Genomic DNA, 18,827 nt, shown 5'->3' with positions numbered 1-18,827 from the left:
GAACGACGCGTCAACCATGCACGTCATGGAACAACACAGCCCCAACAGTAAACCATCTTCCTTAAGCAGGTAAAATAAATCAGAACTAACAGTGAAAGATATTTATATCCATCTCCTTTCAATCTATATAGACCTGAATCTTCTTTTAAAAAAGAAGTATGTGGATTTTCAGGACAGATACATCAAGTGTAAAATTTTTTTTTTTAATTAGAATTTATAGGAAATTTAAGACGTCGTCTATTGTAAGGTAGGAAAGAAAACCAACTCTCACTAACTTAAGGGCGAAATGCATCCCCAGCCAGCTGGCTTAAGGACAGTGCAGCACCTGAGCTCCAAATTTCCAGGGTTTTGTGGATGTGGGTCAGGCTCCAAATATGGCGCCATCCTAGCATTTCAGGTCTATCACTTGCATTATCTGAAACAGGACATAACCATCCAACAGTCAGCATGTCAACAACAAATACAAAACAGATCATCTCACTGCTTGCTCATTCTGTACTTTTTAGTTTTAACATTAATTCAGTGCATAAAACATGAACATATGTAAAAGAGAATCAAGACTCTTCGCCTTTAAAATAAGGATCATAAGAAAAGGTGATATGAGTTTTGTCAGTGTAGCTCCCAATACTGTTTGCTCATCTTTCTAAATCAACATCGTTATTTAGCATTATTTAGCATTGTTATAAATCAACACAGTTATTCTTTTCCAGACCCTAGGCTAAGTGCTGGACATGTATCATCTCATTTAATCCTATACGTTAGGTAATGCTATTACCCCTGCCTTGGATAAGTAAACTGAGGCCCAGAGAGATAAAGAAATTTGTCCAAGAACAAGGAGCCAGTGAATGAGAGTGCTAGAATTTGAGCTTAGAATGCAATGTCCTTAATTAGCCTGTCCCAAGCACAATACGCCATAGGCCCAAATGGCAAGTGAGTCTGTCTTCACTGGGAAGATGATGTATAACCCTTTCTGGATGGGACACACAGAGTATCAAAGCTTTGTGCACTGTAGAGTGGAAACTTCCAGAGAAAACCCAAGGGCAGTATCGTATTCCTATAATACAGGTGATGCGTGTGGTTTTATTTCTTCTCTTACTCTCTCACCCAGATGCAGTCCTCCTAGGTACTACGAAAATATAGAAATTCACAGGGAAATCCCCAAATGTCCTCTGACTGATTCCATAAATACTGACTATGTGTATGCGTACCATGCTGGAGGCACTGTCAGCCAGAAGGAAGCCACACTGCATCAGACAGACCTGCCCCTCGCTTATTCCCCGGTAAAAAGGTGTATTCAGAAAGTGACAGAAGCTGCAATAAATGGAACAAACAAGAGGCGAAGGGGGAGGGGGAAATCTCCCGTACTGTGGGTGGTCAGGGGACGCCTCTCCTAGGAGCAGAGATTTGAACTGAGCACTAAGGGACAAGAAGCAATGAGCCCTGTGAAGCATAGAAATTGTTCCAGGCAGAGAACAAGGTCCAGAGGCAAGTGACACTTAATGGCATTTGAGCATCGACATGGTGTCTAAATAAAATATTTGAAACCACACAGCAAAAGCTCAAAGTTTCCAGGACTCTTTTGACCAGGCAAGATCTTCAAGCCACTATCACCACAGAGTCAACTATCTTATGAAAACAAAGCTTACATTAAACAGACCCTTTTTTTTAAATTCATCTATTATTTTAAGTTGTTAATTGTGGTAAAATATATATAACATAAAATGTACCACTTAAACATTTTTAAGTGTACCATTCAGCAGTGTTAAGTACATTTGCATTGTTGTGCACCCCATCCCCGGAAATCTTTTCATTTTACTAAACTTAAAAGCAGACTCTCGAGGGGTACTAATAAAGTCTGGGGGTCAGTCCCCCCAAACCCATCCACTCTGTGCTATGGGCTCACGGTTAATGAAATCACTGCAGGTTCATATTAATAGGTAGTGTGCTTTGACCTGTCTTCACCCAAAAGTGCTCAAGACCTCAAGAGATGGCCATGGTCACGTGGGTGCCACAACTTCTCACACACTGCCAGCCGGGCCATCCACGGGCACTGCTGACAATCTCTGCCACAGTCATGCGGCAGCTTCTGTGTGCCGATGACACTATTTTGTGAAGGCCATTCCTAAGAAGATCTGTGGGGCTCCAGGGCCCGCTTTGCAGACTCAGCACAGAGGCCAGGACCAGGATGAGGCAGGAAAAGATCGACATCATGTAGCATCAGCCTGCAGGAGTGAAACCCTACAGTTTCAGATTATCATCAGCAATACCAACTTGAAAGCAGTTAGTGAATTCTGCTTGGTAGGCAGGCCCATTGTCTGAGTAAGTAAAAAAACGGAATAAAGAAAGAACAGCACGCCTCTCGGGGGAAATCATCAAAATGGGACCCAGAGATCTAAGTTCTGTTAGCAGGGCTGTCCAGTGGTATATATGGCTGCAGTGTCCTTGAAGACGGGCATCAAGGCCATCTCCCAAGGCTTTACTTAAACTTACAAGGGAATACCAGGTGAGAAGCAACGGATTGTGAAACATGCATTGTCTACGAGTAAAACAACAACCAACGAAGCAGCCACAGGATGGCAAAACTCCTCAAACACACGGATTTCCATCATATTACCTGGGGTGTATAGAGCGATGCTGGCATTCATTACCTACCAGGGTCTGTGGTAAGCTCTTTACGAGCATCATCTCACTAACTCTTCACAGGGACCTAGCTCCTATTTTTATCCCCATTTCTCAGACGAGGAGGCTGTGGCCCAGTGAGGTTAAGTAACTCTCCCAGCATCACTCAGCCAGTAAATGTAAAAGGTGGAATTCTAACTTCAAAGTAGATGCACTTCACCATACGGCTATCCTATATCCATCACAGGCATTCAACAAATGTTAATAAAGGCACCAACTACTGTGTTTCATGGCATCTATCCCAGGCTGGGATAGGTAGAGAATATATTTTGTAAGATAGGGAAATCTCATTCTACTCATTCTAAGAGAGGGAAATTTCACAAGAATAACGTACAGGCTAATCTGGAACAGAGAAATTGGACAGGGTGCCTCAACTAGTCTCCTCCGTCCGCCAAGGTGGGCTTTCAGCAGATCCATGCAGAGCAGCACAGCACAGAGATGCAGAGTAGATAGCCTTGTCCAGCCTGTGAGGGGCAGTGCAACATCCCCGCACATACTGGGAAGGACAGAATTGCGGGGGAGCCTGCAGGTCGCTCGGACCTCACGCCGGTACTCAAGCTTTCACAAAAACTTACATACAGAAGACAGAAAACCCACAAGAAAATTAAGGAGTTTAAATTTGGGTTAGTAGCTCTTTTGAGAAAGAAATTTATTTCTCAGATTTGCCAAGGCACTTTCAGTGAGAATATTATGGTCCTAAAATATTTACTGGGATATATATCTCTGCTGAGATTGAACAAGCTGAAATTTTAACATGTAAAATTCAAATAAGACATTTCACACACCAGTCAATGGAAGACAGAAGGCATTCATCAAAAATAAATAAAAAATAAACATGTAAGAAAAATTGATATCATGATTTTGTATAAGTAACCACAATGTTGTTCAGTAACCATTCACCTTTTCTTCATTACTAACAGAACCTGGAATTTATCTGGGACATCAAATTTCTTAAGTTTAAGGATACATTTCCCAGATGCTCTTAATTTAAGAGTGGCTAAAAGGATGTAAGAAGTCATTGAGTAAAATTTCACGGGAAGTTCTTTAAAGAGGCTTGCCCCAGCTGGGACGACAACTCTTTTTGTCCCTTGCACTTCTGCTCTTCCTTTCAGGATGTACAGGTAATGGTTGGAGAGCCAGCAGCCATTATATGACTTTGAAGCATAATGTGAAAATGAAGCAATACTTGATCAGGCAGACACAGCAGAAAGATAAAAGGCACAAACTGCTCTCCAGGAGACATCTTTTTTCTTTTTTTTAAGAAACATCTTTTATTTTATTTATTTATTTATTTTTGGTGAGGAAGATCATCCCTGAGCTAACATCTGTGCCAATCTTCTTGTACTTTTTGTATGTGGGATGCCGCCACAACATGGCTTGATGAGCAGTGTGTAGGTGTGTGCTGGGATCTGGGTCCCAAACCCCAGACCACAGAAGCAGAGCACGTGAACTTAACCACTAAGCCACCGGGCTTGGCCCCCCCAGACATCTTTTATGAGACAGAATACACAAGTAATTTTTTTAGGCTTATATAGCTGCATCTCTATTACTAGAAAACAGTTCTTAAATAATATAATAATACGAAAACATATCTAAAAACTATACTACTATTTTTTGAGAGGAAAAAAAAAACCCCAGAAAATTCATGAATTGGGATTCTGATTATCTCTCCATTCACCAAGCTGTTTGTATAAGTATGACTTTCCTTCTTAATTGTTACCACTAGTCCAGAGAGGCGTATTTGCTGAGCCCATCTCTATGTTTTGACATGCAGGACTTGTGAAACTCAAACATACTTGTAGACATCCAAAGTATTATTATTTATTAAGGCCTATATTACAGGTGGAAGATCTTAAAACACTCTCAGATTCTGATGATTAAAGGAAATTTAATCATTCTTCATTGGCATTTGATCTTTAGCCTGCCCTAATCTACCCATATCTCCCTTCAGCCATGTTTGATACTAAAAAGACATTTCAACAGCTTGTCCATCAACTGTAAAATAGAAGGAACGTACAGACAAACCACATTACTCAGAAAATAGAAGAGCTTTCCCCTACACTCATTTAGCTCATGAAAGACCAACGTGATTAAAAAGGTAAAGAAGGCGTTCTCCACGAGGTGGACCAGATGACTGTGTAGACCCATCAATTTCATTTCTAAGGAGTTTCGAAATTTTCAAAGTGCTTTCACGTACATTATATCTTGTTTCATCCTTACAACTATACCCTGCACAGTAGTAAGGGGAGGTATTTTTTATTTCTGTTTCCTCTAGATAAATGGTTTGCTCAAGATCAGAGGGACCGGTACCCAGTGAGGAGTCCTGTTTACAGGTCATATGCCCCGTTTGATGCACTAGATCAGGGGTCAGCAAACTATGGCCTTCGCGCCACTGCCTATTTTTGTAAAATAGGAAGAGTCATGCCCATTTGTTCACATATTGTCTATGGCAACTTTTGTGCTAAATCAGCAGAGTTGACCAGCTGCAACAGAAACTGTATGGCCCATGAGGTTGGCTATAGTTATTATCTGGCCATTATAGACAAAGGTTGCCAACCTTGCATTAGATCATCTTTGCACAAATATGATCCAAGCTATGGATTCCTATCATGGAGGGCAACAAACCAATCCTGCCAGTTTGGGAATTCATGTTTGACAATGGGGCATTCCATGATCTTTTGAGGGATTACTGTATCTACTACTGTGTCAGCTGCAAAGGTGGATCACAATTTTTAAGTGGTATACAATATTAGCGTTGTTTGCCACTTACCCTGAACTTTTAACGTGTTTCACAGCCATAAAAAGCCTGAGGGGTCACTGGTTGGGGGCATGCATAATGCCACAGGACTGCAACACACAGAGGGACACTGAAAACAAAGAGAATGGAAGAGGTTAAGTGAGGCGGCAAACAGCGATGCTCCCAAAGCGACACATACACGTGAGCCTTAGGTATTCCCTGTTGACATACTCCTTTTACATTCAATAGATAATCACAGGATCTAAGTATTTACTTTGCTCTTCCCCTTCTAGAACCAGCATTCCATTTAGCTCATAATCTGAGTTCAGTATTATAGAATTATAGTAAAAAGATGTGAAATGTCATATACAGCCAAGTAAAACCGCCACTCTTGAAGGCACTATCATTCTGAACTTAGGAAGTTCAGTTCTGTTAACTCCCAGCATTTTTCATGTTTTACCATAAATTCTCATAATTACAAGGTAATCTCATCCTGAAAAGTAAAGGCAAGATAATCCATGAGACCAAATGAAGACTTTGCTTTGGGTTTTGGTCTTTTAGTCTTTCTCAGTGCATCCAGTAGGAGCGACAGGAGAAGGTAAATACACATGCACACACATGTGTATGTATACACGTGTGCATGTGCACATAGGCACCCCTTCCAAACAAAAAAAAAACAGACAAGCTCTCTCCTGCAGCCAAACACAAAATCTTACTTGCCACAGTTTACAGTTCTTTTCTCAGTTGCATTTAAAATGCAGAAGAAGGTTGTGACACAGCCTTCTCCTGGAAACAGCCTGTGCATGTGCTCATGTGCTGAGGCTGCGAGCTTTCATAGCTTAGTAATTGGTAGAATATTTACCAAATCTAATTCTAAGTAAGTTGAAGTTGCTGACAGATAAGTCAACTCATCCTCAAGCACTTTCAGAAAGTTGTGTGAATAGCAATCGGTGGCGAGGTTTTGCATGCCAGGCCTTTTGTGCACAGATCCTTGAGATGATAATGCCACCTATACACCCCTCAGGATGACGGAGGGGACTCTCTGCAACACGGGGAAATGGAACTACGGAATGAGTAGAAAGCACGAGTTCTACAGTGTGTGTGTGTGTATCGTTCTCTTTCAACAGTAAACTCAGACAAAACTCTGTGGACGTATGTGTTTTCTAATCTAGTCAGACAGAGAAGTTGAAACCGAAAAGAAGATGTATGAAGTTTTATGATTTGAATAGTCACGTATCTCCGGAAACTATGTGGGTTGTCTTGTCTACCAGAGCTCAGAAGAGAGTTGAGGTGGTGCTCCCAGTGGGTGCCTCTGCTTGATAAGAGATAAAGTCAGGCCAGATTGGGCCACACTAGGTCTTCTAGGTATCAGCCATCTATGTGTGTGTGAACTGTTTGCCAAATATATGACAGCTGAAGCATCCTCATTCTTTTATGAGTTTAACACGCTGTGTTAACATTATTCCTCTTCAACAAGGCAGCTTAAGAGTGTTAAGAATGCGTCAAAAATATTTCTTAAGATAATTTCAGTTAGCCAAGGCTGTAATCATTCAAACTTAATTGGTGACCTCTTTAATGAACAACTGCCACCACAAGAAAGAGGACCATTGTCATCGACTTATCAGAGCCACGAGATAACGAAGTTAATTATATTGTTTTCAATGGATTTACACTTGTTTCCTTTTAGAGTCTACATTTGCCAAACATTTGTTCTGACACTCCATGTGTCTGCTCCTCTTAACAGACACTTATTAGCTGCGCTTCCTCACGGAAAAGTCCGCAGATCACAGCCCTAACATCAGGGCAAAGCAATTGGAAAACTTTTCTACCCTTTATTATCTACTTGTAAAATGTTATAAGCCTGTAAACTAGTTAATTTATGAGCCGTGTTAATAATTTGCTCACACTTGATCGCAGGTTTTGCAAACACAGTTTCCAGGGATGTGGGAGGATAATTTGCAGGTCCAGCTTCTCTCCTAAGGGGACACGAACTAATTTGACACAGTAACATGACATTGATGGTGGGGCACACTAATGACCATACTCCAGGACGTGGCTGTCAGCCTGTCGTTCCAGTGAGAAGCCAGCTTGCTTTCGCTGCTGCTCAGTACATGATGCTCAACTAATTATTCAGACAGCGACATTAATGAGAACCCTCGTGTTTATTTTCAACATACTAACCAGTGCTTAGCTTCCATTTGTCTGATATGGTCATTGATTAAAACGTGTTTCATGAATAGTAAATATGAACTCTAATATAACAAAGAAGCATGGGAGAAAAATGAGGAACAGCTGATTGGAAAACCATCCTCGTCAACTCAACTTGTTTTCCGCCTCAAATATCGTCAAGGACAAAGTGACAGGGAATAGGAATGCCACGACTACAGGAAAAGGGAAAGGAACGTTTCTAATCACCTATGTCCCTGTGCAATCTTGACTTTTAACCAACGCCACTGGATGACAATATGGTCAAGGGCAACTTCCATCTCAAATAAACTCAGCTAACTTTATGATACTGAATAAGGATTTTTTAAGTTACTTTTTCCATGGAATGACCAAAACTGTAGTACTGAGGGTTTCTAAAAAAGTGTTCTTTAATACCTTCGTATACATCTTGTTTCTATTCTACTGAACCTTGAAGTCGAGTTCTTTCTACTTTAAATTAAATTTCTATTTTGGTAAGATAAATTTTGTCCTTCATTTTACGATGATTATAATCCTAAAATATTCATATAATCATAATTTAAAATGAATAACTTTTTTGAAAAAAAAGGTGTGCTTGGATCTACTAGAGGCATTGAAAAATTGACAATGTTCCTGATGTGGTTCATTGTAGAATGCGCACTTTGAATTAAATAACGTGGTGGTATTTCAACAAATGTTGTATCTGCCATCACGGATAAAGAATTCCACTTAATGCTGGGTATGACTTCTGACTTCATAGAATAGCAAAATAAATATGGTCCACACAGACCACTTTGGAAATGAAAATGTCATTGCATGTAACATTTCTTAAGTATGTATTTCTAAACTTACTCTACGACAGATCTGTGATTTTAGAACATCAAAATATGTAAATGGCACACAACATGTAGGAAGCAGATTCAGATCTCAGGCTAATTTTTAAAATATATTTAAACAAGTATACAGATTAATTGTCCCAAACCAGCATTACGGCCTCCAAATGCTGCTATTTCCATGCGTACCTGTAACCGACAGGTTCTCAGATTACTGGCATTGCTGTGCTATTTACATATGGTAAGCATTTGTTTTCCATGATAATTCAAGAAGATATGGTCACTCTGTGGCAGAAACTGGCTAGAGGCTCATCAAATCCATTTCTTCTTCCTGGGCACACAGCTGGGATGTGTTTCCCAGCCTCCCTGGCAGTTAGATGGGACCTTGTGATTGAGTTCCAGACAAAGAGATGGAAGTGGGTATGTTATTTTGATTCTGACCCTGAAGCCTCCTGAACCATCCCAGACTGTGGGCCCAGAGCTCCAGGGGAGAACTCCTAGTTCCTGCAGATGGTAAAGTCACCAAACAGAACGAGCCAAGGTCCCTGAAACACCACGTGGAGCAGAGCCACCACCCTTATTCCCCACCAGCCAGCACTAGACCGTGAGGTGCCTAAGAAATAAACCTGCACTGAGTTAATTCTCTGAAATTCAGGAATGTTACAAGTGCCAGTATCTCTTACTTGAATACATAAACCTTTCTAATTTCTCCCTGGCTCCAAAGTTATACTTGAATCTCCAGGCCACCATATATAAACAGAAGCACTGTAAACTTGGAAAAACTCCTGAAGATATCTTATAGTTGCGATTATTTGTTCCTCTAATTAAGCTAGGGAACTGACAGCTAATATTTTCCCAAAATTTGTCACGTGTATCTTTCCTTAATCTTCACATAGACCTGTGAGATTCGATTCCCATTTCGTGGATGAGAACACTGAGCTGCTAAGAAACGAAATACGAGCAAATGCCACGGAAGGTATATCCAGCTGACATTTTCCTAGTTGAATGCCTCTTGGCTTTTAATATCCAAATTTTATAGAAAATGCTTATTTCTAAATCAAACATTTTTGGCTGTTGCTCATAAAAGAAAAAATTCTATGACATCCTCCTAAATGTAATACAACATTTTTAATAAAATGTGTGAGGGGAAAGTGTCAAATTATGATACAATTGGTAGGATGTCAGAAACTTCTGTAGAGGTTTTAAAAAGCTAACAACAAAGGAGATGTGTCTCAGATGTTCTTAGTGATAAAAAAAAGCCACATTTCAAAAAAACATATGTATGTTGACACCATATTAATTGTTGAGTAGTCAATATAGTAAATATTTTTATATTCCTAACGTAATATTTGTTAACAATATATAATGCATTTTACTATACTTCAGTCATATTTTAGAAGGGTTGGCTCTTTCTGCAAAGGGCCAGAAAATGAATAGTTTATTTTTTATTTATTTCTTTAAAGATTTTATTTTTCCTTCTTTTGCCCAAAGCCCCCCAGTACATAGTTGTATATTTTAGTTGTGAGTCCTTCTAGTTGTGGCATGTGGGATGCTGCCTCAGCATGGCCCAATGAGCAGTGCTAGGTCCGCACCCAGGATCCGAACCAGTGAAATCCTGAGCCATAGAAGCACAGCGCGTGAACTTAACCACTCGGCCATGGGGCCAGCCCGACAATGAATATTTTAGACTCTGCAGCCAGAAGTGCTCTACTGCAACTACTCAACTCTGCCATTGTAGTAAGAAAGCAACCATAGGCAACAAGTACACAAATAGGTGTCGTGTTCCAATAAAACTTTATTTATTGGAAGGCAATGGGCCAAACAAAGGCAGTGGGCCAGATCTGGCCCAAGGACCACAATTTGCCAACTTCTGTTTTAGAAAGTTGGGCATTTGGCATATTGACACATAACATGATTTCTCCTCAGTAAAATAATCAGAAATAGCTCTGGTTAGCATTTTCACCCAAGATATCTAACCGCCAGGAATGGATTACTGATCTTCGGGGGTAGGAGGGGGTTAGCCTTCATTTGCCAAAGGCTCTAGAGCGAGCACTGAGTTCCATCTGAGGTCTTACCCCACTGCCCTGTTCTTCCCCCTAATTCATGCCACCTTTCAAAGGGCTCATGCGCCCACATAAGGAAGGCACTTACAGGCCACCCATGCCATTTTGAACAAAAACCCAAGAACTATTATAACAAAAGAAAAAGCAGATAGTTTTCCTCAGTCAGCACAGTCAAGTCCCCGTGTTAAGGTAATGTAGCTAGCAGTTACCTTAAAGTGACCTTATATTAAGTACTTAAAAAAAAAAAAGGCACAATAAGTAATATAGAGATTTAAAATGTCACTCGGAACAAGAGCTGGGAGCAAGAAATGACAACCTCTAAAAGTTTTAAAATCAGGCATGAAGTGTCCCCAGATTAGAACCAAACAGCTTTCTTGGATGCGGAGGATGTTGTCTGCTAACCAATTTCAGAGTAGGAGCTATGTGTCCCAAGATAAAATATACCAGAAACAATGTATCAACCGTATTCCCCCATGTTGATGTAACAAGGTTTTAGTTCACTTTTTTATTTTGGATGGCAAAGTTCAGAGACATATACACAGAGAGGAATGCTTTTTAAAAAAACCTCAGTTCCCCATTACTGTTTTATTATAACAGGTAAAGTGGACAAGACAGTTTGAGGCAGAAAATGGATAAATTTTATGAATCTGTTTTACCTAAAATGTCAATCACAACAGAACAAAAGCAAGTAAACGAGAGTCCAGTCTGACAAGGACAATTTTGTAGTCATTAAAAGCAATACTGGAAATGGGGAAGTGTACACAAATGCTTGTTATAATGTGACATGAAATAAGCAAGATAGAAAAATCCTATCTACCACAGACTCTCAACTGAATATAAATATGTGCCAATAAAGGACAGAAGAAATAAAACAAAACTAACAATGTTTGCCCTGGAGACAACGGGATTAGGTGATATTTTTCTTCAGAATTTTTTGTATTTTCGATTTTCTAAAACATTGGTTATAGAATCTGAAAAAGTTATCTGAACTTCAAAAAGAAGAAATTCGTTGTACCCTTTCACTCATTTATTAAGGGCTTTTGATTGCCTTTTCTCCAGACCAGAAGTGTCTTAAGACTGGAGAACATGAATATGTTCTCTCTCACATCCCAAACATAGTGTTTAGAGCATCGTATGCACTCAGTTAACATTCCTTGAAGGAACTGAATAGTCCACCTTACTTTTTAAAAGTCATCTTAATGAGATTCCGTAAATAAATTAAATTTTTATACTTCAAGTCTTTAAAAAAATTAATTTTGTTTAAAGAGGTTGATCGCTTGCAGGTTATAGCTGTAAATAAGTTGCTTGATGCAAAATTATAATTCCTCCCTTTCCTTTTTCCATGATGGCTCACAATAATTTGTCTTTTAATAACTTAAAACAATTCTGAGTCATTTGCTCATTAAAAACAAAATACATCTTGATCATGAAGCTTGGCATTTCATAAATATTTACCCCAAATGCACTCCCGGCTTTGAAGCTGGGATGGCAAGCTCCTGATTGACAAGTAACTTCTGTGCAGAAGAAGGGAGAAGACCTCTCTCATGTCAGCTGGGAGAAGGGCGCCATGCTGTCTTCACACTCACTCTCTCCTGTGAAGGCTCTTTCCCGACGGCCAAAAAACACATGGCAAATGGGATCATCATTCATCAGTGTTTTTTCTCCCTCTCTCCATCAATCTCTCCTTCTCTCTTTCAGACACACACACACACATGCATACTATACATGCATGCATACTCACCCTGCACTCATTCTCTGCTTGCACACTTTCAATGGCTCCCCATTACTCCTAAGGGAGAGATCAAAACCCTTCCCCTGGCCCTTACAAGGCCCCCATGATCTGGCCAATGCAGCTCTCCAGCCTCCAGCTCAACTACACATTTCCACTGGCCCTGCCAAGCTTCTCACTGAGCCTCTGTACTGCGTTGGAAGGTTAGCGGGAGTGGAGATTGAGGACCAGATGAAGACTTCATCTCCTTTCCTGAGAACCACCATGGTCAGCAAGACAGTGGGAGAAGGAACACATCTTTCTTTTTAAAAATTGGACATCATAAAGTAAACACTTTATTATATACTTTCCTCCACTTGTGTAATGTGTCATGAAAATTTTCTGGATAAAAATATCTTCTGGATAAAAATAAACTGAGATTAGTAGTACACAAAAAACTGAAGTCTTAAAAGTAGCTCCAGTTTTCTCCTGAAGACATAAGAGTTCGCCCAGAGGTCCTCTGCAAGCCCATAACCATGGCAAGTAGGAAAGGTTTAGTTAGTCCTCACCACAAGTGGATACTTTTCTCTAAACTTGTCTACTCCAGGGGTAGAAGAGAAAAATAGGGTCAAATGCAGAATACAAATAGGTCCCCCCAGGTGAAAGCCAATCTGTGTATGGTCAGACAAATTCACCACTCAGGGTGGAAAATTTCACCTTACGCTGGAAGGAATGTAAGCTACAGCTGGCTCATCCCAGAAGAAAATGGGCTCACAGCTGGGATTTAAATAAAAGGCATCCTCCTCATGACATGCAAAAATTAAGGGCCTCAAAGTGCTATCACTCTCTTTGATCTCTGGGAGAACAAGGGTATGTATCGATGAGCAGGTTACAAAAACAGGAGGTGCTATGCTTCATTCTGATGAAACCTCAGTGGTTAAAACCAAAGTAATGTATTGTTTGGGATGATCACCTGGTAACGAATTACATTTCATTTTCTTCTTTCTGGGCATACAGTAAAATTACATTGCCCCTTTCTCTGGTATTTAGTTTTGGACCATGTGACTGATTTCGGGTCAATGCAATGTGAGCAGAAGCAAGATGCACCACTTCCATGCATGACAAAAAATCAACCGTGCTCCCTGTTCCTCTTCCCCCAAAGCTGTGGAGACTCCATGTTCCTTGCAGCAAATACAGGATGGAGAAGGTTCAACGGACAGGCACTGACATGAAGGGAACTCGACATGTACCTTTATTATGTTAAGCTACCAAAATCTGTGGGTTGTTAGTCATAGCAGCTAGCACAACACATCTTGACTAATATAGTTGACCCCTTCTTATAGCCTTCACTATGATTTACCTTAAATAAATACTTATTTTTGGCTTTGTCTCCACTTCTCCCATCTTGATCTCATGGGACCATGTCTTAATAATCCCATGTATCCCCTCTTAGAAAAAAGACCCACCATCAGGTCTTCCAATAACTAGTTGTTAATAAAGAGAGTGACAAACAATCAGTTAAGAGGGAAAGAATTTACTTGATAGTTACTTTTTCAGTACTTACTATGGGCCAGACACTGTGTTTGAAGCTGAGTAAAGCTTGGAATTAAGACAAAGGAGATCTCCGCCCTCATCAGGCCCACAGCCTACTGGGAAACACCAATACAAGCATGTGGGAATGATTAACACACGGATTTGACCTGAGCACAAGAGGTCAGAGAAGGCTTCGTGGAAGAAACGATCTGTAAGCCTAAGACATTAAAGGCAAGTAGAACTTAGCCAGGTAGATGGGGCTGGGTGGAGGGTGAGCAGAGCAATCCCAGGCTTCTCCAGTGGCAGAGTCTCCAGTGGCACTCTTGGTCAAAACAGACATGAGCAAGCACAAGCACTGGACCTGAAAATAATCAATCCTCTGCCTTCTACAATGACTTTAAAAACAACTTGGGAATATAAAGACTTCCAAACCAAAAACAAGGCCAAATATATTGAGTAATAAAGAAATAAAAGAATGCTATTACCCTCTGCTAAGTGTCTTGATGGTGTAACTTAAGACAAAACACTTGTTTTTCTACCACTGACAGGGAGAAAGGAGTGGGTTATTCACACTAAAATTGCTTTTCTAAATTATCTGAGAAAATAATAGCAAGGGATACAAGGCCAGCCACAGTTCACAGACCACAGCACTCTTCCTTCTTAAAAATTCATCCATCTCCTCCTTTATAAATATCATAATTATCCCTCCAAAGAAACAAAGTGGGTTTTGTCTATTCTTTAATTCCATACACCACGAAGAAAAAGCACTAGAATAGGGTCAAGAGACCCAGGTTCTCGCCTGCACTGGATCCCCCTTAGCACAGCTCGTTACTGGGTCCCCTCATCTGTAGAATGAGAAGAGTGAGTTTGGAGAACTCGAAAGTCCTTTGCAGCACTAGTATCTTATAAAGGGTTCTCAAACTCGCGTGCTCATCAGAATCACCCAGAAGACTCGTTAAAACAGGATTGCTGGGCCCCAACCCCAGAGTTTCTGATTCACTAAGAGGCTGAGGTGAGGCCAGAACATTTACATTTGTATCAAGCGCCCAGGTGATGCTGCTGCTGCTGCAGGTTCAGCCACTACAGTTTGAGGACTGTGCTCTGAAGCGCTCTGCTTCCAAACCCCCTATCAGTGTGCAATAGCAGGCCACCCCAGTTAGAAGACAGTCTGCTCCTAACTAGCACCAGGGCAGTCTGTCTCGGGCGTGGGCTCTTCAGGGTTCCTTGCCCAACCTCAGGGGACCAGGACCTGTCCTCTCTCCCAAGGAAGCCTACTCTCAGGACAATACGTGAAGCTGTGTAATCCACTTGCCAGCAGCTGTCCACGTAGTTTATTCTGACACCTGAATCAGAGTGGCTGCCTCCAAGGGCTTCCCATCAGTCTCAGAATAAGACCCAGCCCTTTGCCCTGTTACCCAGGGCCCTGCTTACATCTCCAACCTCTCCCACATCATCCCCACCCACCCACCCATGCCCATCCCGCTAACTGCCTCTAGCCACACGGGTCTTTTCTGCTCCCATACCATATTTTTACTCCTAACTCTGAGGCTTGGCCCTCCTCATCGCCTCTGCCTGGAAAGCTTTTCCTCCAGCTCTTTGTACACAGAGATCATTCTTAACCTTTAGAAATGAAGTCAAAGCCATTTCTTCCATGACGCCTTCCCCAATCGGACTAAGTGGCCTGCCCAAGGTATGCACTGTATACTGTTTCCTTCACACATTTTCATTATATGGAAATAGATTGCTCCTTCATCTCACTGTCTACTCTCTCTGCCTCCCTCTACTTGAAGGCAAACTCCACGAGAGCAGGGATCTGTTCTGTTTCCTCCTTCACTCTGCAGCCCTCTCCTTGCCATATACAGTGCAATGGCTGCCTCACAGCGATAGTTGCTGGATGCATGAACGACTAAACCAAGTTATCCTATGCAATCCTTCAATTTTAAAAAAATAAGGAAAAAGAAAAACCCAATAACTATAAGCTATCATGTAATGAGTTACAGAGCCCAGAGTGATTTGTAATGGCACGTGACAAGACGAAAGTTACAGGAATGAAGCGTCTATGCCAGGATTCCAGGCATCAGAAACTGAAGGGGTCAAGGGCTGGAGGAGGTCCTCCCTCATACATCTCAGATCACCCCCGAGAGGCGCACTGTGGCCTCTATAGGCCATTTCATATGATTTCTGCAAGGCCGGATCCGTAACCTTTGACGTCTTGAACTTCTTTCTAATGCCACCCCACTCCTGCTGCCAGGTGCAAGGAGAAAGTAGGTACTAAAGTTCTTTGCAAGCTGAGCTCCTCCACCCTGGACGACTCTGAAAAACCACTTGTAAGCAGTGTATGTTAACCACAGTTCGTAATTTTGTCACAGGTGTTTGACTAAAAAGGGGACAAAGCCTTTTAAGGTAGTCGGCCCCTATTATGTCATTGTGTATATTCCGCACCACACCTAGAAGCTAACAAAATCCTTTCTTTCTACGCCATGGCAACCAGGAGAGGTAATGCTGCATAATTTTGCTAGGGGCATCATCATGCTCAAAATGTTCACGCCTTTACGAAAAACATGTTAAAGTAGAATTTTAACAGAACTTGTCATAAAAGCTGACACTAGTACACTGGAGAGGAGACCAAACGACAAGAGTTGTACCTGGCAGTTCAACAGAATATAGGAGAAATACTCTTCTGAAGGCAGCCAAGACACTGGTTAGAAGTTCAAATGAGGGAGATGGCGTGAATGAATATTCAAAGTGTACTGTATCAAATGATTTTTGAATTATAATTATTTTTTAAAAATCATTAAGATGCACTAAGCTTTTTAGCAGCCTGGTGAGGTGAAATTGGTGCCAATTCTGGTTAGGACACTAATTTCCTTATTGTGTGGCTTTAGAAAAGTCACTCTCCTTTCTGAAACACATAAGAAGGAGAAGGTTTAATGAATTCAATTATTTCAAAGGTTCCTTCCAGTCCATACACACTCTGAGACTATGAATGTTTCTGGACTTGCATCTTAGGTGCACAGACACACAGAAAAAGGTGAGCTCCCCTCTACCCTGCTCAGTATTAAACAAATCCTGTGCGAACTGCCATCCTTTCTCAAAAGCTAAGGTGTGGGGTGGTTACACTCTAGTTTATTGTAACTGTTCAAATAAAGTTATGTTTCCGTGTTCTGCAGGAGGGTGAGTTGATGTAGTAATTACCTGTTACTCTTGACAAGTAAGGTAATTAATGTAGCAAAATACCACTGCAATGTGTGTAAATTTAGACCACCATAATTAAAGCACCCGTCTGTTCGACAAACTGTTCAATTAAGAAAAAATATTGACGGTGTACATTTTTTGAAATTAGAAAACGTATGGAATGAATGAATCTCCCTTGGTTGACATCCATTTCCAGAATGCTTTCTCAGCAAGGAGCATCCATAAAGGGTTATAATGGAGTAACTTCCGCTAAAACACAGAAGTATTTTTGTACATGTACTATTAAGACAAGAGACTCTTGTGGAAGTATTTTACTTAGCATTCTCATTCTATAAAACAGACAGCAGCCAGAAAAATGAACTCAAGGAGTATCTGGACCCCAAAACTACAGCAAGTGGAAAAAAGCTGAAAAGTTATTATTGTATAATTACTCAAGTAACACGGCTGCCCTCAAGCATCATAACCTGGCAGGAACATTACCTACCTGCCAATTCTAAAGAGCTAGAGATAGTAATTACACCACAGGCAAATAAACTAGCTGCAAATTCCCTGGTACTCTTTGACCAGAGAGAAAATGGTATCAAAGTTGGCTTCATTATTCTTTTACTCTAGTTTATTCCTGTCTATTGGTCATTTTCTGACTCAAAGGTTAACATGCTGAACAAAAAGGCTACCTGGTCCTTTCTTTGAAGCAAAATTCGCTAATCTGCTTTAGAAAATCTCTAGCCACATCAAGAGTCAAATACGCACAGAAATTAAACCAGAACTCCCATAAGACTGAGAGAAAAAGAATCCAACAGGTATCAGATTGGGGAAAAATGGTTCTCTCTAAATTTGTTCATGGAAAAACAACAAAAAAAGAGCTCCCTGATACCCACATGGAGAAGGGGGGAACAAGTCAGGGGTCCTCACAGCTCGCTCTGAGAAGAAAATCCTAAGGGTCATTTCTCCTAATTCTTCCACTCAGATAAATTCAGAGAGAGACACAACATGTTGGCCTGAGTAAAGGAACAGCTGGAATTCAGACAGACTAAACAGTGCGATATGGGAAAGAAATGGTATATGATTTCAGTGTCATTTAATGATGAATACACTTGTTTTTTGTTTTGTTTTAACATTTTTGTATAGCATATCTTACCTTGGGAGATATAGAAATCTAGAGAGAAATAACTAAAAGCCACCTTCAAGTGAGTTATCAGTTAATCATACTAAAATTAAATCGTAAATGTTCTATATCTGAGAACTTGGATGTATCCCTAAGTAAAGAATAAAAAGTACATGGAGACATTCGAGACTGAAACATGGTGAGAAACGAAATGGTTTCTCCAACTAAAATACTCAGATTTCACACTTGGAAATAATAATAACATCATTAAAAGGACAAGAATGAAGAAACCACTTGCTCTAGCTGCTGATAAAAACAAGGCTAAGGGGCCTGGCAGGGAAAAGGATTCTGTAAAAGTTGCCTTGGCCTTACATTACGTGGTGTCACTGGAGCATCAACTTTCAAAATGAACTTTTTTCTTTTACTCTCATAGTTTGAAAGGATGCTGAATCTAATTATGGCAGGCATGGGGGAGGGAGTGGGGGACATGTATCAGGGTTCTGATGAAAGATTCACGGACTGCAAACTAAAATTTCTGCTTCTCAACTGCTGAACGAACCATCCAAATAACAAAGGAATGCCAATACTGTTCCTGCTCACTGGGTGAATTTACCGAGGATGAAATTTCCACAAGCACTTATTTCAAAGATCACAGTGGATGGCATCTGATGGGCTAGGTAACAGTACAAAATGTCACAGAAATATTTCACATCAATTCTATCATCTGATTCACACAAACTATTGAGGTAAGATTAATTCCATCTTATAGACAAGTAAACTAAGGACAAGA

The 18,827-nt window shown here is 40.6% G+C and overlaps 1 protein-coding gene across 9 annotated transcripts in view; it reads right to left on the bottom strand.

The window, feature by feature from the left end:
- Window positions 1–18,827, bottom strand: part of FOXP1 (forkhead box P1) — a 574,868-nt gene that overhangs the window by 362,510 nt on the left and 193,531 nt on the right. For all 9 annotated transcript variants that reach the window (XM_046667607.1, XM_046667598.1, XM_046667622.1 and 6 more), the window contains one exon: window positions 5,450–5,546. The gene's annotated coding sequence lies outside the window, so the exon portion shown is untranslated. The remainder of the gene's footprint in view (window positions 1–5,449; window positions 5,547–18,827) is intronic.

The sequence above is a fragment of the Equus quagga genome, chromosome 1, assembly GCF_021613505.1.
Source record: "Equus quagga isolate Etosha38 chromosome 1, UCLA_HA_Equagga_1.0, whole genome shotgun sequence".
Taxonomy (NCBI): Eukaryota; Metazoa; Chordata; class Mammalia; order Perissodactyla; family Equidae; genus Equus; species Equus quagga.
This window is presented reverse-complemented; position numbering and strand designations above follow the sequence as displayed.